This window comes from Danio aesculapii, chromosome 4 (genome assembly GCF_903798145.1).
Source record: "Danio aesculapii chromosome 4, fDanAes4.1, whole genome shotgun sequence".
In the NCBI taxonomy this organism is placed as follows: Eukaryota; Metazoa; Chordata; class Actinopteri; order Cypriniformes; family Danionidae; genus Danio; species Danio aesculapii.
Genome location: NC_079438.1, coordinates 29,433,392 through 29,448,442, shown reverse-complemented (window position 1 = coordinate 29,448,442; position 15,051 = coordinate 29,433,392). Strand labels below are relative to the sequence as shown.

Here is a 15,051-nt window from a genome sequence, read left to right as displayed (position 1 = left end):
ATGAGATTTTGAAGGTATGTACTGACTCAATTGTTACATAAAGATTTCCAACCATGCACTGCTTCTGATGCCATGTGAAAACTTCATGTTTTAGTGGCTAGTTGGTCTAGGTGTATGATTCTCGCTTAGGGTGTGAGAGGTCCCGGGTTACAATCCTGGACGAGCCCTTGCGGTTGATTTTTGTTTTGAGGGACAGCTTGGATTTCACAGAGGCCTGTTTCATAACCAGTTTCTGAGCATTAGATAGCCTGTAAGAAGTGTCTTGGTTCCATGGTGTAATGGTTAGCACTCTGGACTTTGAATCCAATGATCCGAGCTCAAATCTCGGTGGAACCTCTGCCTTTGCTTCTTGCTTTAAATCAGTGAAATGAATGAGACCATTTTCAATCACACCAATCAGTGAGTAGTTCCGATACTATACGCTGAGATAGCTATTTAATGCTCCCACGGTCCTCCTTCAGCAATCACTTATGTAACGTTATGTGTGGTTTTGCCATGCAGCATAAATCTGTGAAACTGGTGAGATCAATTTACTCACTGAAACAACTGGAGAACAAAAATTTATAAGTAAACGAGTGACTCAACTTGTCGGTCTGGGGTTGCGAGTCTGGTTTTGGGTGGGAGAATTCACGCACAAGCCCTGCTTCAACCCATGAGATTTTGAAGGTATGTTGTGACTCAATTGTTACATAAAGTTTTCCAACCATGCACTGCTTCTGATGCCATGTGAAAGCTTTGCGTGTTAGTGGCTCGTTGGTCTAGGGGTATGATTCTCGCTTTGGGTGCGAGAGGTTCTGGGTTCAAATCCCGGGCGAGCCCTTGCAGCTGTCTTGTGTTTTACAGGGGGGCATTATGGCTTTCATAAAATCTTCTTTCGAAGAATTCCAGTTTGTCAGCAGATAGTATCACCACATAAAACCTTCCCTGCACAGTGGCTTGCTGTTCTAGGAGAATGATTCTCGCTCATGCCACGAGAGCTCCCAGGTTCAAATTCCAGGTGAGCCCGTACAGTTGTCACATGTTTTATGAGGGCGTTGAGGTTTTAGACAGAGGCCGTTTTCAGAGAATGCCGGTTTGTCAGCAGATAGTGTGGCCATGTAAACTTGCTGCTTTTTATTGGCTCGTTGGTCTAGGGGTATGATTCTTGCTTCGGGTGTGAGAGGTCCCAGTTTCATTTACTGGACGATCCCTTGCAGTTGTTTTTGGCTTTGAGGGACAGCTTGGCTTTCACAGAGGCCTGTTTCATCACCAGTTTCCGAGCATTAGATAGCCTATAAGAAGGGTATTGTTTCCATGGTGTAATGGTTAGCACTCTGGACTTTGAATCCAGTGATCCGAGTCCAAATATCGGTGGAACCTCCTCCTTCTCTCCTTGCTTCAACTCAGTGAACTGAATGAGACCGTTTTCAATCACACCAATCAGTGAGTAGTTCCGATACTATACGCTGAGACAGCAATTTGATGCTACCACGGTCCTCCTCCTTGAAGGAATTCAAAAAGCTTACAGCACCTGGTATTCCCAGGCGGTCTCCCATCCAAGTACTAACCAGGTCCAACCCTGCTTAGCTTCCGAATTCAGATAAGATCAGGCATTGCCAGGGTGGTATGGCCGTAAGCGAAAGCAGCCGTCAAGAGTTGGCTATTTAAAAATAGGCGCAGCACCAGGAGCCAAGTGCCGCTCAGCTTGCCTTGACACAGCACTGACAGAAACAATGCCCTTGGCCCCTCAATAGTTTTTTTTATTTTTTTTTATTTATGAATTTTTTTGCCAAATGAATTCAAAAAGCTTACAGCATCTGGTATTCCCAGGCAGTCACCCATCCAAGTACTAACCAGGCCCAACCCTGCTTTGCTTCCGAATTTAGATGAGATCAGGCATTGCCATTTTTTACTTTTTTTCTTTTATTGCACTGTTCAAAATTCATACAATTCACTTATTTATCCAGATTACACTTCAGACAAAACATTAAAAAGGTCCATATTACATTCATAGCTTCACAACAATGTGTTTTTTTTTTTTTTACATAAAATGTAAATTTATGAGTTTTTTATTATTACATTCTTTGTTCAGCCCCAACAGTAACTTTCAATTCAATTCAATTCAATTCACCTTTATTTGTATAGCGCTTATACAATGTAGATTGTGTCAAAGCAGCTTCACATAAAAGGTCATAGTAAATAGGAACAGTGTAGTTCAGTTTGTAGTGTTTAAGTTCAGTTCAGTTGAGCTCAGTTCAGTGTGGTTTAATAATTACTACTGAGAGTCCAAATATTGAAGGGCAAATCCAACGATGCGCAGCTCTACAGATCCTGAACCATGCAAGCCAGTGGCGACAGCGGAGAGGGAAAAAAAACTTCACTAATGGCGGAAGTGGAGAAAAAAAACCTTGAAAGAAACCAGGCTCAGTTGGGCACGATCATTTTAATTTCTCCGCTGGCCAAACGTCTTGTGCAGAGCTGCAGTCTCAGTGGCGGAGGCTGGAAGCTGGCCTCAGCGAAGACTCGTCTGTCTCTGGAGCGTCACAGGAATCAGTCTCATGTTCTCCACTCTTCCATGACCATCACAGTAGCTGCTCAGGATTCGGCCAGGTCCAGGATATGGAAACCTTGGGATCATATCGTCGTTGGTCTTGGATCGAATCAGTGACTCTGCATAGTCTGAGGGCCTCGGGAAGAGTATCCCCAGGTGAAAATGGAGAATAAAGAAAATAATTAGCGTAGCTGATGTTCACAGTGTATATCAACAAGATGCATAACCTGTGTGGAAGCCCCCTAAGTGGTGCACTAAGTGTATGCTTTACTGAACAGATAGGTCTTTAATCTAGTTTTGAATTGGGAGTGTGTCTGAGCCTCGGACGTTATCAGGAAGGCTATTCCAGAGTTTAGGAGCTATAAATGAGAAGGCTCGACCTCCTTTACTCGACTTTGCTATTCTAGGTACTACCAGAAGCCTTAAGTTTTGAGACCTTAAAGAGCGAGTTGGATTGCAGCGAGACAGAAGATTGGTTAGATAAACAGGAGCTAGATTATTTAAAGCTTTATATGTAAGAAGCAATATTTTAAATTCAATACGAAACTTAACAGGCAGCCAGTGTAAGGAGGATAAAATTGGTGTGATGTGATCAAATTTTCTAGACCTGGTAAGAACTCTGGCAGCTGCATTTTGTACTAATTGAAGTTTGTTAATAGAGGATGCTGGGCAGCCAGCAAACAGTGCATTACAGTAGTCCAGCCTAGAAGTCATAAAAGCATGGACTAGCTTTTCTGCATCTGAGATGGATAGCATACTTCGTAACTTAGCAATATTTCTCAGATGAAAAAAAGCAGTTTTTGTGACATGGGATATATGATTTTTATAAGTAAAATTGCTGTCTAATATGACACCCAGATCTTTTATAGTAGAGCTAACGCTAACTTTGTATCCCTCTAATTGTAGGTCGAGTTGTGGGATCTGCTGTGTACAAGATTTAGGCCCAATAAGTAATAATTCTGCTTTGTCTGAGTTTAAGAGAAGGTAATTGTTGGTCATCCAGTCTTTAACATCTTTAATACACTCAGTTAGCTTGGACAGTTTAGATGTCTCGTCAGGTTTAGTTGAAATATATAATTGAGTATCATCTGCATAGCAGTGAAAGCTGATCCCATGTCTTCTAATAATGTCTCCCAGGGGTAGCATGTATATTGTAAACAGCAAAGGGCCTAAAACTGATCCTTGAGGCACCCCATATTTTACTGGGCTGATTTGTGAAGGCTGTCCATTAATATTCACAAACTGGTAACGGTCAGATAAGTATGACTTAAACCATTGTAGGGCCTGTCCCTGGACACCTGTAGACTTTAAGCGATTAATAAGGATATCATGGTCAATGGTGTCAAATGCTGCACTAAGATCGAGTAGAACTAATAGCGAGATGCACCCTTGGTCAGCAGCTAAGAGTAAATCGTTGGTTATTTTCACTAATGCAGTTTCTGTACTGTGATGAGCTCTGAAACCTGACTGAAACACTTCAAAAACATTGTTCATCTGCAGAAAGGAGCATAATTGAGCAGAAACTACTTTTCTAGTATTTTAGATATAAATGGAAGATTTGAAATAGGCCTATAATTAGCTAAGTTGCTGGGGTCCAGTTGTGGTTTCTTAATAATAGGTTTAATAACAGCTAACTTGTAAGGATTTGGAACATGGCCTAAAGATAAAAAAGAGTTGATAACGTTAAGAAGAGGTTCTCCTATAACAGGTAGCAATTCTTTCAGTAACTTTGTTGGAATTGGGTCCAATATACACGTAGCTGATTTAGAGCTATTTATAATTTTGTCTAGCTCTTCCTGTTCTATGATTTTAAAGCACTGTAGGTTATTTAGATTCAGAGACGTGTTTACTGGATCTGAAGTATAAGGCGGTGCAGAAAGTTGAATATCTCCTATTTTCTGTCTAAAGCCTTCTATTTTATCACTGAAAAAAATTAATGAAGTCATCACTACTAATTTGCGGTGGAACGTTTTGTTCCAAAGATGACCAATTATTTGTTAATTTAGCGATGGTGTTAAATAAGAATCTAGGATTGTTATGATTATTTTCTATCAGTTTGCGGAGGTGCTCAGCCCTGGCAGATTTTAAAGCCCTCCTATAGCTGGACATACTGTCTTTGTATGCAATTCTAAAGACTTCTAAATTAGTTTTTTCCCATTTACGTTCCAGGGCACGGGTTGCTGTTTTGAGAGCGCGGGTATGACTATTATACCATGGTGTAGTTTTATTCTTTCTAGCCTTTTTTAGTTTGATGGGTGCCACAGTATTTAAAGTGCTAGTAAAGATGGCATCCATACTGCTGGTTACTACATCAAGGTCATTTGCGTTTACGGGTGCATTTCGAAGTAGAGAAAGATCAGGTAAGTTATTTATAAATTCATCTTTAGTGGATGGAACAATAGTTCTACTAGGGCGATATATCGGAGCGGATCTGCTAATTTCAGGTAAACACAGCTTATATAGTAAGAGGTAGTGGTCTGTAATATAATCACTTTATGGTATAATGTCTACATCAATGACCTCAATTCCATAAGACAGAATTAGATCTAGTGTATGCTTTAGGCGATGGGTTGGACCAATAACATTTTGCTTTATTCTTAGTGAGAGCAGTAAGTCTATAAACGCGAGCCTTAATGTGTCGTTGGCGTCATCTATGTGGATGTTAAAGTCTCCTACAATTAGTATTTTATCAGTTTTAACTAGTAAGTCAGAGATAAAATCAGAAAAACTCTTTTAGAAAATGACATAGGGTCCTGGGGTTCTATATATGGTGATTAGAGCGAGAGATAACATAGGTTTTTGCATAGTGTTTGGAAGGACAACATTAAGCGCTAATACTTCAAAGGAGCTAAACATAAGTTCGTTTCTCTGATTAACATTAAGAATATCACTAAAGATTGACGCGACTCCACCAACATGACCAGTTTGACGAGCCTCATGTTATTTAAGAATCCTGGAGGAGTTTGCTTCATTTAAACTAATATAGTCAATTTGTTTCAGCCAGGTTTCAGTGAGACAGAGTGCATTAAGATTGTTATCTGTTATTATTTCATTTATGATTAGTGCTTTAGGTGCTAGTGACCTGATGTTTAGGAGACCAAGCTTCATGAAATTTGTATTTTCTCTTTTTAGTGGTTTTTTCTGGTTTAATTCTTAATAGATTATTTCTGGAGCACACAGTACGTTGTTTCTTGATCTAATAATGCGACATATATTCCGTGGATGTTTATCAATGTATGAATAAGTTGTGGACTAATGTTTTTACAGATTGGATTGCCTGGATTCTTGCTTAAGAGGTGAGTTTCTTTGTTGAAATCATTCTATTCACGCTAGTCTCGTCTTTCAAAAGAAAAAATATTTAGTCTTTGTTGGAGTGTAGTTATTTTTGTGGAGCTTCCCTTTGAAGCGTGCTATAAATGTTACCACAGGTGCACCTCTAGGAGAGCGGTGTGTTACTTTTACATTTCATACTTACAACACAATATAGCCTAAACAAACCCTTACAAAAAATAACTTCAGTAAACGGAAGCAAAACTACAGTATATCAACAGTTTAAAGGAGGATAACTGAAGTAAAATGTGCAACTGCAAAATAATGAATTATAAAATTACAATAAGTTGAACAACAGTTCAATTTGCAGTATATTAACGTACAACTTTACTACACTTGTGCAATGAGCTGATATATAATCTAATATCCCAATGCTGTGGCAATACTGTGCTGCACTTGTGCTGTACTTTTATTCAGGGATGTTTTTTGGAAACAAGTAATCTAAATAGAATTTGAAGAGTTTATTTGTAAAGATAATTCAGTTTTTAGTCATTTTTAAATATAATGTTTTTATGTTGTTTCTTAGGTTCAAAAAATGTGATTTATGGACTGTAAAAATGTAATGAGATTTAATATTGTGTACATGAGTACAATGGCAAAACAACTGGATTCCTAAATCAGTCTGTAGAGAATGAGTTGATTCCTCGACTCTCAATGAACCTAGTCTCGGAATCGACTCCAGGACAGGAATCGACTCCTTGAGTTGAGTCTGTTTTTTTCAAACCCTTTTAAATTAAGCAGTTACATGCTACAGTAACTTATACTACTCTTTCTCGAGCGGTGCGGTAAAGTTGTTTTTATGTTGGACATTCGTTTGACAATCGTAGACCGAATTAAGGGACTGTCTCAAAAGTACATAAAAACTGAAAAAATATATGTATTGCAAAACCTGAAAACATTAAAAGAATCATACAAATTGAATATATGGATGTGGACTAAGTGGTAAACCATTAATACAAAATTTTAAGTTTTTAATAACATTGTTATTACTTTGTACTTCAAAATTTTCCTGTAACTGATAAAAGTTGCTGGTGTTATGGGACCTGTGCTACACGCAATAACACTTTTAATATATCGTACACCACTTCTCTTTTGGGTAAATCATAATGTTTATTTTTAATAATTTTTTTATTATAATATCTTGAAATCTATATAACTTCCTAGTCATGTGACCTGATGATGTCACACCAGCTTTAATATCTTCCCACACACCTGACACACGTCATACAACACTTGCTTTTAAAAAGAATATTTAATCTATTTTTTATGAACTTTTGTAATATTTAAATCTATTAATCTTCCTGGTCATGTGACCTGATGATGTCACACCAGCTTTATAAACTTCTCACACACCTGACACACGTCATACAACACTTGCTTTTTAAAAAGAATATTTGGTATATTTTTAAAACATTTTTTACATATTTAAATCCATTATTCTTTCTGGTCTCATGTGACCTGATGATGTCACACCAGGTTCAGTTTTTCCTTATACATCATTCATCATACACCACTTACATTTAGAAAATAATGTATTATGTTTTTGAATTATTATTTTATTTAATTTCAATATTATATGTGCATTCTAAATTCATGGTCACATGGCTTGTTTTAACCAAGCGGCAACCTCCCGCTCTCCCTCGGGAGGCCAATACGGAAGTAACAGAAACTGCAATTCATCAAAATTCCGCTAGTCCTGGCTCCATAATAGAGCAAAGTGCAATTGAGCCCACTGTTAGAATGGCCAACTTTACAGCAGAAAAAAAGGTGTTTACAGCCTGGTACAAAGAACGATTTTGGTTCATATAGCTATTATTACCCTCCATGACAACTGTGAGGGGGGTGAATTTTTTTATAACTCATCCATTTCCTTTATATTAGGTTATATTAAGTTTGCATAATTAAGGGCGTGGCCACTTGAGTGACAGCTAGGTCTCGCTGGTCGCTGTCACTTCACCTCAGCTGAATCCGGCAGATTAGCCTCTGATCTCGGCATATTCATCGTATTTTTGTTTTGTTTTATGTGGCTTTACACAGTCAGCTGCCTTTTGGACATATTTCTTACAATTATCAGATGATATGGGATGCTGTGTGCACTTAATTGTGCTCACAAACCGTTTACGTGGCCTCCGTTTCCCATGTGAGTAAAGTTATATACTTGTATACCATCTCTATAAATGTATTTGTTTTATTTAAGATCATTTATCATTAATATTTTTCTTTAGACCCGTAAAGCACTCCAGAATGTGACAGATTGATTAGCTGTAGGCTCTAGAACAGTCATCTGAAGCGTTATCATACTGTGTTGTGCTGGATTTTATCAATAGTCTTGCATTTACTAACACACACACATATCTGAAGTGTTTGGAAGTAATTCGCGTTTTCCTCCTGTAGAAAAACGTCATAAGAGCAATGTTTAGTGGCTCAATGTATTACTACAGTGTTTTTGAAAGTCTAAACACTTTATTGACATAGTGTACAGCCAAGCACATGTGGTCAGAACACAAACGAGTCGCAGGTAATAAAGTATCAAGCGTTTCTCCCAAAGTAAAGTCTGTCTGCCAGGTCTAAGCATAGGGTCTAAGCAAAGTGCCAGCAGGTTTCTGTAGCTCCGCCCACTCTCCGCCTCTTTGCCCTTGTTTGGTATCCCGCCGTGGGTGCGATGACGCGCGAACAAAATGGCGACGGTTGGCCGCGCCTACTTGTGGCTTCTTTTGCGCTCTTCAGAAACCTATGGGTGACGTCACGGATACTCCGTCCATATATTTTACAGTCTATGGTTTTAACACACTGTATTGCATTGAGAACCATGCTGTACACATCATGCATCCATTTATTGGTGCTAAACTGTCTTTGTGTATGATAAACAGTTTTTTTCTTCTTTTAAGTTATGAACGATGCATGGCACAGAATAGCTTTACATATATTTATTCACCACCACATTTGTTAGTTACTCTCTTTATTCACCAGGAGTCACCACAGTGGATTTGAACCGCCTACTATCCAGCATATGTTTTACACAATACCCTTCCAGCTGCAATCCAGTACTGGAAAACACCCATAATTGTCATCCATACAACTAAACTATGGCCAGTTTAGTTCATCCAATTCACCTATACCGCATAGCCCCCCCCCCTCCCCCCCCACTTACCACACTGCTGGTCACATGTGGCACAGAAATCATCACAAAGGAGTCACAAGATGATACATATATCCTCATTGACTTGTGTCTTCTGTAGTGGACATTACGTTTTTCTGTATTTTCTTTTGAATTTTTTTTGAGCTACTCTGTCAAGTCCTTTTGTACTGTTCAGAGGACATCCTGGGCTTTCTAGTGATAGGTCATTGATTGGCTGGCATGCCAGGAACCACTTCTTACACTGCATCCAAGATGACTGACATACAAACAAGCACATTTTATGGGAAGGAGAGAGGCATGTAAAATTGAGCTTTTTTAAATGTTTTATTACTATTATTATTACATATATATTTGTTTATTAAAAGTGTCAGGAACAATACATTTAGCTTTCCAAAGCTGTTTAACTTGTTTGTGTTTTAAAATATCATCCTTTTTGAAATGTCCACTATAGTGAACACCCAGGACCATCTTAATGTAATTAATGACTGCATGTTGTAGGGGGCAGAACTGAAGCAGAGAGGATTTATTATAAAATAGTTGACGTACACTCTGATTTTAGAGTCTGACAATCAGACAGTTACAGAATTAGAGACAATTAGAGAATGACGATCAGTTTTAAAATCACTTTTATGTTTAATTTGTTTTTGGATTAACATCAGTTTTTTATTTTTTAATTTCTTTTTTGTTTTTTTTTGAAGTTCGGCTCTCCTTTCAAGACTTTTCAATATAAATACAAATAACAAATTTCAGCAATTTCAATACAAAAGGTAAAAATGGCTTTTGTTTTGTTTGTTACATTCATATTGGATTATTATCCCCTTTTACAGCCATATCCTGTACAGTATTGTTGTCTGAGTGACGATCGTTTCGAACTAAAATGGTCCTGTGGTCCACTGCAGTGGACATGCTGTAAAATTAATAATGAAAAATTGTAGAATTTTTTTAACCCAAAGGATGTAGGAAATCACAGAAAAAATAAGTTATAGCCATCCGGGTCCCAGGTTGTTTAGAGTTTTGACCCTATGGTCCACACCAATATGATTTTGCTGTTGATATTGTTAATTTAGATGTACTTACAAATTCACAATATCGAAATAAATAAATGAATAAATTCAGCCAAATTATTGTGGATTAATTGGGTGCCACTGACATGCAACATCAGACAACTGCACTCAGTGGAGCTAGTGATACCACTGTGACAAGTAGGGTTTGGGGTAAGGTTAGGTGAGGCCTGTTCACAAAGCATTGCATGCAGCTCAGGTTGCATCTGCACTGAGTCTGCAGCCAGACCCCTCTCCCTCCCCGATCGTAGTTGGCAGGAGGTACTCACACACCTTTGATAAACAGCAATGGCAATTTTTTAAGAAACAACAACGGGTATGTGTCATATATTTATGTCTTCACTACATAACTAGTCTATGTTTTTGTTAACTTTTGTAGTTAAATACTAAACATGTTAATATTACAATTGCATTGTTTAATGTTTTCGCTTTTGGTGTAGAACACTTTCGCTGATTACTACACATTATACTCATGCTGTTATACAATGTCAATTTACTATATTCCCTATGTAAGCAAGAGCTAAACAAGATGTTTCATGATTATGCTATTCTGAACCTCTAGTGTTCAAACCGTGACTTTACCACCAGGTCCTTTCACCGTGGTAAAGTTAGTTGGACGATTGACATTCATTAGACATTCGTTTCAAACCAATTAAATTCGTTGCTTCTGTTATAGTTTAAGAAGCTAAAAATATGTCAGATAGACAAATAAGTGCACTTTATGTGCACAAGGATTAATTTCTCGATAAAAAAAATAAATAAATAACCATTGAAATGAATTCAACAATTCAACCATATGAAATTATACAATAAAACTAGGATCAAAATGTTCAGAAAAACATCCTGGTTATTGCACAGGACTCTATTTTTGGAATTAACACTTTAAAAGTTATTTTAAATTATAAAATACATAATGTCAAAATGATTAAAGTTATTAAATGTTACGATTCTGTATTAAAGTTGTTAAAACGGTATTAATATAAATTTCGTTTGTATAAAATGCCCTTTTGGTCAAAGACGAGGTTACACTCAACGACTGTAACAGAACTGTTTACGTTTGGATTACACAGAGCTATCCCAGAGATGCAGAGCAGATGTACAATACTGTGCTGACACCCCACTGGCCCAGCAACTGCTGGAAGGGCTCTGACCAGATAAAAATGTCTTTGAGAACATACTGCCTCTGCAAAGCATTAAAGGTAGAGCATGTAATGTTTCTGTATTATAACCCTCTGTAACAGGAGTGAAAAACGAAATCTGAAGGAAAAATTACTAGTCATGTACAGTAAGAACAGTAGAAACAGTTACATGTAAGTAGCGTTTGTTTGTCAGAATTTTCACAGATTGAAAACATTTTCATTATCCTGGAGTCTTTTTACAACCCCAGGGGCTTTGGTAACTACAAATAATACTATAAGTTTTAACTTAATTTGTAATGTTGGTTAAATTTGTCTAATTTGCAAGCCGGTCAAGCACATCTCTTTCATAATCATAATATTTTTGGTCTGAGTATTAACAATTTAGAAACAACCCTTAAAGAAAATCTAATCTCCGATTCAATAGATGTGATATACTTTATGTATTAACTACTAGTATAATTGTAAGTGTACTACTTGAAAAGTACACAATGACTTTTTTTATTTGTACTGCAAGTGAACTCCTGAGTAGTATACTTTTGTAATACCTGATGTAAATATTTAGTTTCTCTATTCTATGCTTAGAACTTGACTATTGCACTTAAGGATTACAACTGCACACACAGTAATAGATATACACACATACACACACACACGCACAAACACAAACACAGACACACATACGCACAGACACACACGCGCACACACACACACTGCATTATAGAGCATATCAGCATGAAAGTTTACAGGGGTGTATTTAAGTCATACAATTTACAAAAATGACCAATAAAAGTCTGTTACTGATACTCTGCTGGCTGATTTGCATGTTGATTCTAATCGGGAGCAGTTTATGTTTTTGTTAGTGGGACAGTATAGTAGGCTACGTGTGTGTGACAAAACTTTTGGTGAATTACATTTGTTTGGGTTGGTTATATATTTGAAAGAAAGAGAAACTGTTGACTTTAGCGATGACGAAGCTTCATTAAAACAGCACAAGATGCCATCTGACATCGAGGGGAAATACCTCACAGCAGTTGTTTCCATCCTATTAAATCACATTTTTTTAAATGATCAGTCCAGGAGGTGGCGCTGATTGACAGCAGTATTAGTTCAAAGATGTTAAAAGCGAATAAAATAGATTAAAAAGCTGACTGTTTATTACGCATCAGCTGCAGATCTGAAGTTCATAGCGTTCTCCTTGAGCATACACGCAAAGCACAATGGGTAATTTGGCGTTCTATGAAAAAGGTCTATACCGTTGGTACCCTTTCAGCAGTGGAAACGCAAGCCTGATAAATGTGACTCGTACCATACTGTACCACTAAGTGGAAAAGGGCCATAACAACCGTGCAGAGATTGATGGAATTCGCAATTCCAAGCCTTTGGGCTATCTGATGTGGCTGACTGACCCTACCAACCCAATTAGCCTTCTAATGGGGCGGCCTGACTCCAGCTTGCCTCAAGTTGTCTATCAGAAGAACTACAGAGCAAGAAGAATGGAGACACAGTCAAATTCTGGCGCATCATTTCTGGGCCCACTTCGTAAAGCGCTATCTGCCCTAACTACAGACCAGAGCAAAATGGATGACTGACAAGGCCAAGAATCTGGAGAAAGGGACAGTAGTGATGATAATCGATTCACAACTTTCCAGAGCTCTCTGCCAGTAGGTAAAATCACTGACACAATCCCTGGAGCAGATAGACTTATAAGAACTGCTTAAGTACAAGTGGGTGATCGCAAATATGTAAGACATGTGAGTAAATTGATCTGTTTGCCACAGTTACCAAATGATGATAACTCTTAGGCATTTTCTGTAGTTAATTTTCTAAGTAAATTGGGGCGGCTGTTGAAAAGGCCAGATATATTGGATATATTTGGTGTTGTGATTTGACGTTGGTTTTATTGACAGCTGGGTCAGGCCGCCCAGAAGGCGCATATCATTTCCGTTCCTGTAGTCGGACATTGCAGTTCTATACAGTCTGGCTAACCGCTCGAAACAGTGGCTTATTGTGTGTGCGTAATGAGAAGTAAGTGTTTATGTCTTATGTCTGTGTGCTTCCAATACTTATTTTATCGGTTTAGTGTTGTAACACAAACTTTGAATGATGATCCAACCATATGACTGCAAATACGTCATCACCGCGTCTGGTGCGCGATCAGAGTAAAACGCCATTATTAATGACACACATGTGAAGCTACGGTCACACCGGGCTTTGTGTGTGCGAAATTCTGTCTCACGCAGTCAAGTGATGCGATTTTGCAGGTCAGAGTTCACCAAGCTTGAACTTTGCACTGCAGCGACATGCGAAACTTAACGCATGACCTTGCGTTTCCGGTCTGACGTATTCGCGTGCGTATGAATGGAAGTCTATGGGAGAAAAAGCCCAGTGTGACCGCAGCTTTAGCCCTGCAAGTTTATACGATTGGATTGTGTTGATGTGTTAATTAGTGAAGTGTTAAGCAATGTAAATGCCATGTTTACTTAGTATTTGGACTTTGTGGATCTGTCTCACCTGTATATGCTTACTGATGCATATTTAGACCTGATGCCCAGTTAATCTTTGATTAACGTTATATGCCATAACTGATGATATATATATATATATATATATATATATATATATATATATATATATATATATATATATATATATATCATATGATATATTATTCTGTATTTTATACAAATTGCAGTTTAATTTATTGTGTGATATATTTGTTTTTTGTTTAGCCTATAAAAAATACCACACACGCATGTGCCTTTATGACTGCAAAATAAATGTTGTAAGAAATCTTGTAATTACAAAGTCTGAGTTGTGCGTTTTTACTGGCGTTGTTGTTCCCATCTCTAAAAGTAAAGCTAACGTTAGTGCCATTTAACAAACTCACCAACATTAAAATATACATTACACTTAATTTATTATTTTTTGTGTGCCACTTCAAGATTTGGTGTAGCCTCTTCTGGCCACCCTTATAAGAAAATTTTCTGGGGGTGACACTGTATACCAGGGATGTCAAACTCAATTCCTGGAGGGCCGCAGCCCTGCACAGTTTAGTTCCAACCCTGCTCCAACACATTTAAGCTGCGGTCACACTTGACTTTTCTTCCCATAGACTTCCATTCATACGCACGCGAATGCATCAGACGGGAAACGCAAGGTCACACTGGGCTTTGTGTGTGCGAAATTCTCTCGTACGGCGCTGCGAAAAGGGGCAGGATTAAACAAGATGATTAGACATTAAAAAAAGCTAGCGATTGCTCCATGTTTAAAATTTTTGTCCAGAGAGGTCCTGTTATGATCCTCGATTGGTCTCACGCAGTCAAGTGATGCGATTTCGCAGGTCAGAGTTCACCAAGCTTGAACTTTGCACCGCAGCAACATGCGAAACTTGACGCATGACCTTGCGTTTCCGGTCTGACGCATTCGCGTGCGTATGAATGGAAGTCTATGGGAGGAAAAGCCCAGTGTGACCGCAGCTTAAGCTATGCAAAGCGTTCGCAGCAGATGGACCGCACGCCCTGAGGTTACGTTTTGCTGTTGTGTGGTTTGAGAAAATGTAAGCCATGCCATTCTTTTCGTCCGAGCGCAAGTGCAGCTGGAGTTGGGTGTCACTGAAATTCTACAACTGATGTAACACAAAAATAGATAGATAGATAGATAGATAGATAGATAGATAGATAGATAGATAGATAGATAGATAGATAGATGTAGCCTATATTGAAAAGAAAATCTATTTCTGATTGTTTCTTTTATTTTTTCAAATCAAAGAATGAAATATAACATAATATTACAATTAAATAAACGGAATAATGACAAAACAATGCAGTCACAAAACATTTTTGACACCTATAC

The 15,051-nt window shown here is 38.0% G+C and overlaps 1 protein-coding gene and 3 non-coding genes across 4 annotated transcripts in view; 3 read left to right on the top strand and 1 right to left on the bottom strand.

Annotated features, from left to right (window-relative positions):
* LOC130222842 (gastrula zinc finger protein XlCGF57.1-like) overlaps window positions 1–15,051 on the top strand; it is a 217,597-nt gene that overhangs the window by 100,476 nt on the left and 102,070 nt on the right. The window lies entirely within an intron of this gene.
* Window positions 265–336, top strand: trnaq-uug (transfer RNA glutamine (anticodon UUG)). Its single transcript has one exon. It is a non-coding gene; the product is annotated as a tRNA-Gln (tRNA).
* Window positions 748–819, top strand: trnap-ugg (transfer RNA proline (anticodon UGG)). The gene has a single exon. It is a non-coding gene; the product is annotated as a tRNA-Pro (tRNA).
* On the bottom strand, window positions 1,499–1,617 carry LOC130223989 (5S ribosomal RNA). The gene has a single exon (XR_008837093.1). It is a non-coding gene; the product is annotated as a 5S ribosomal RNA (ribosomal RNA).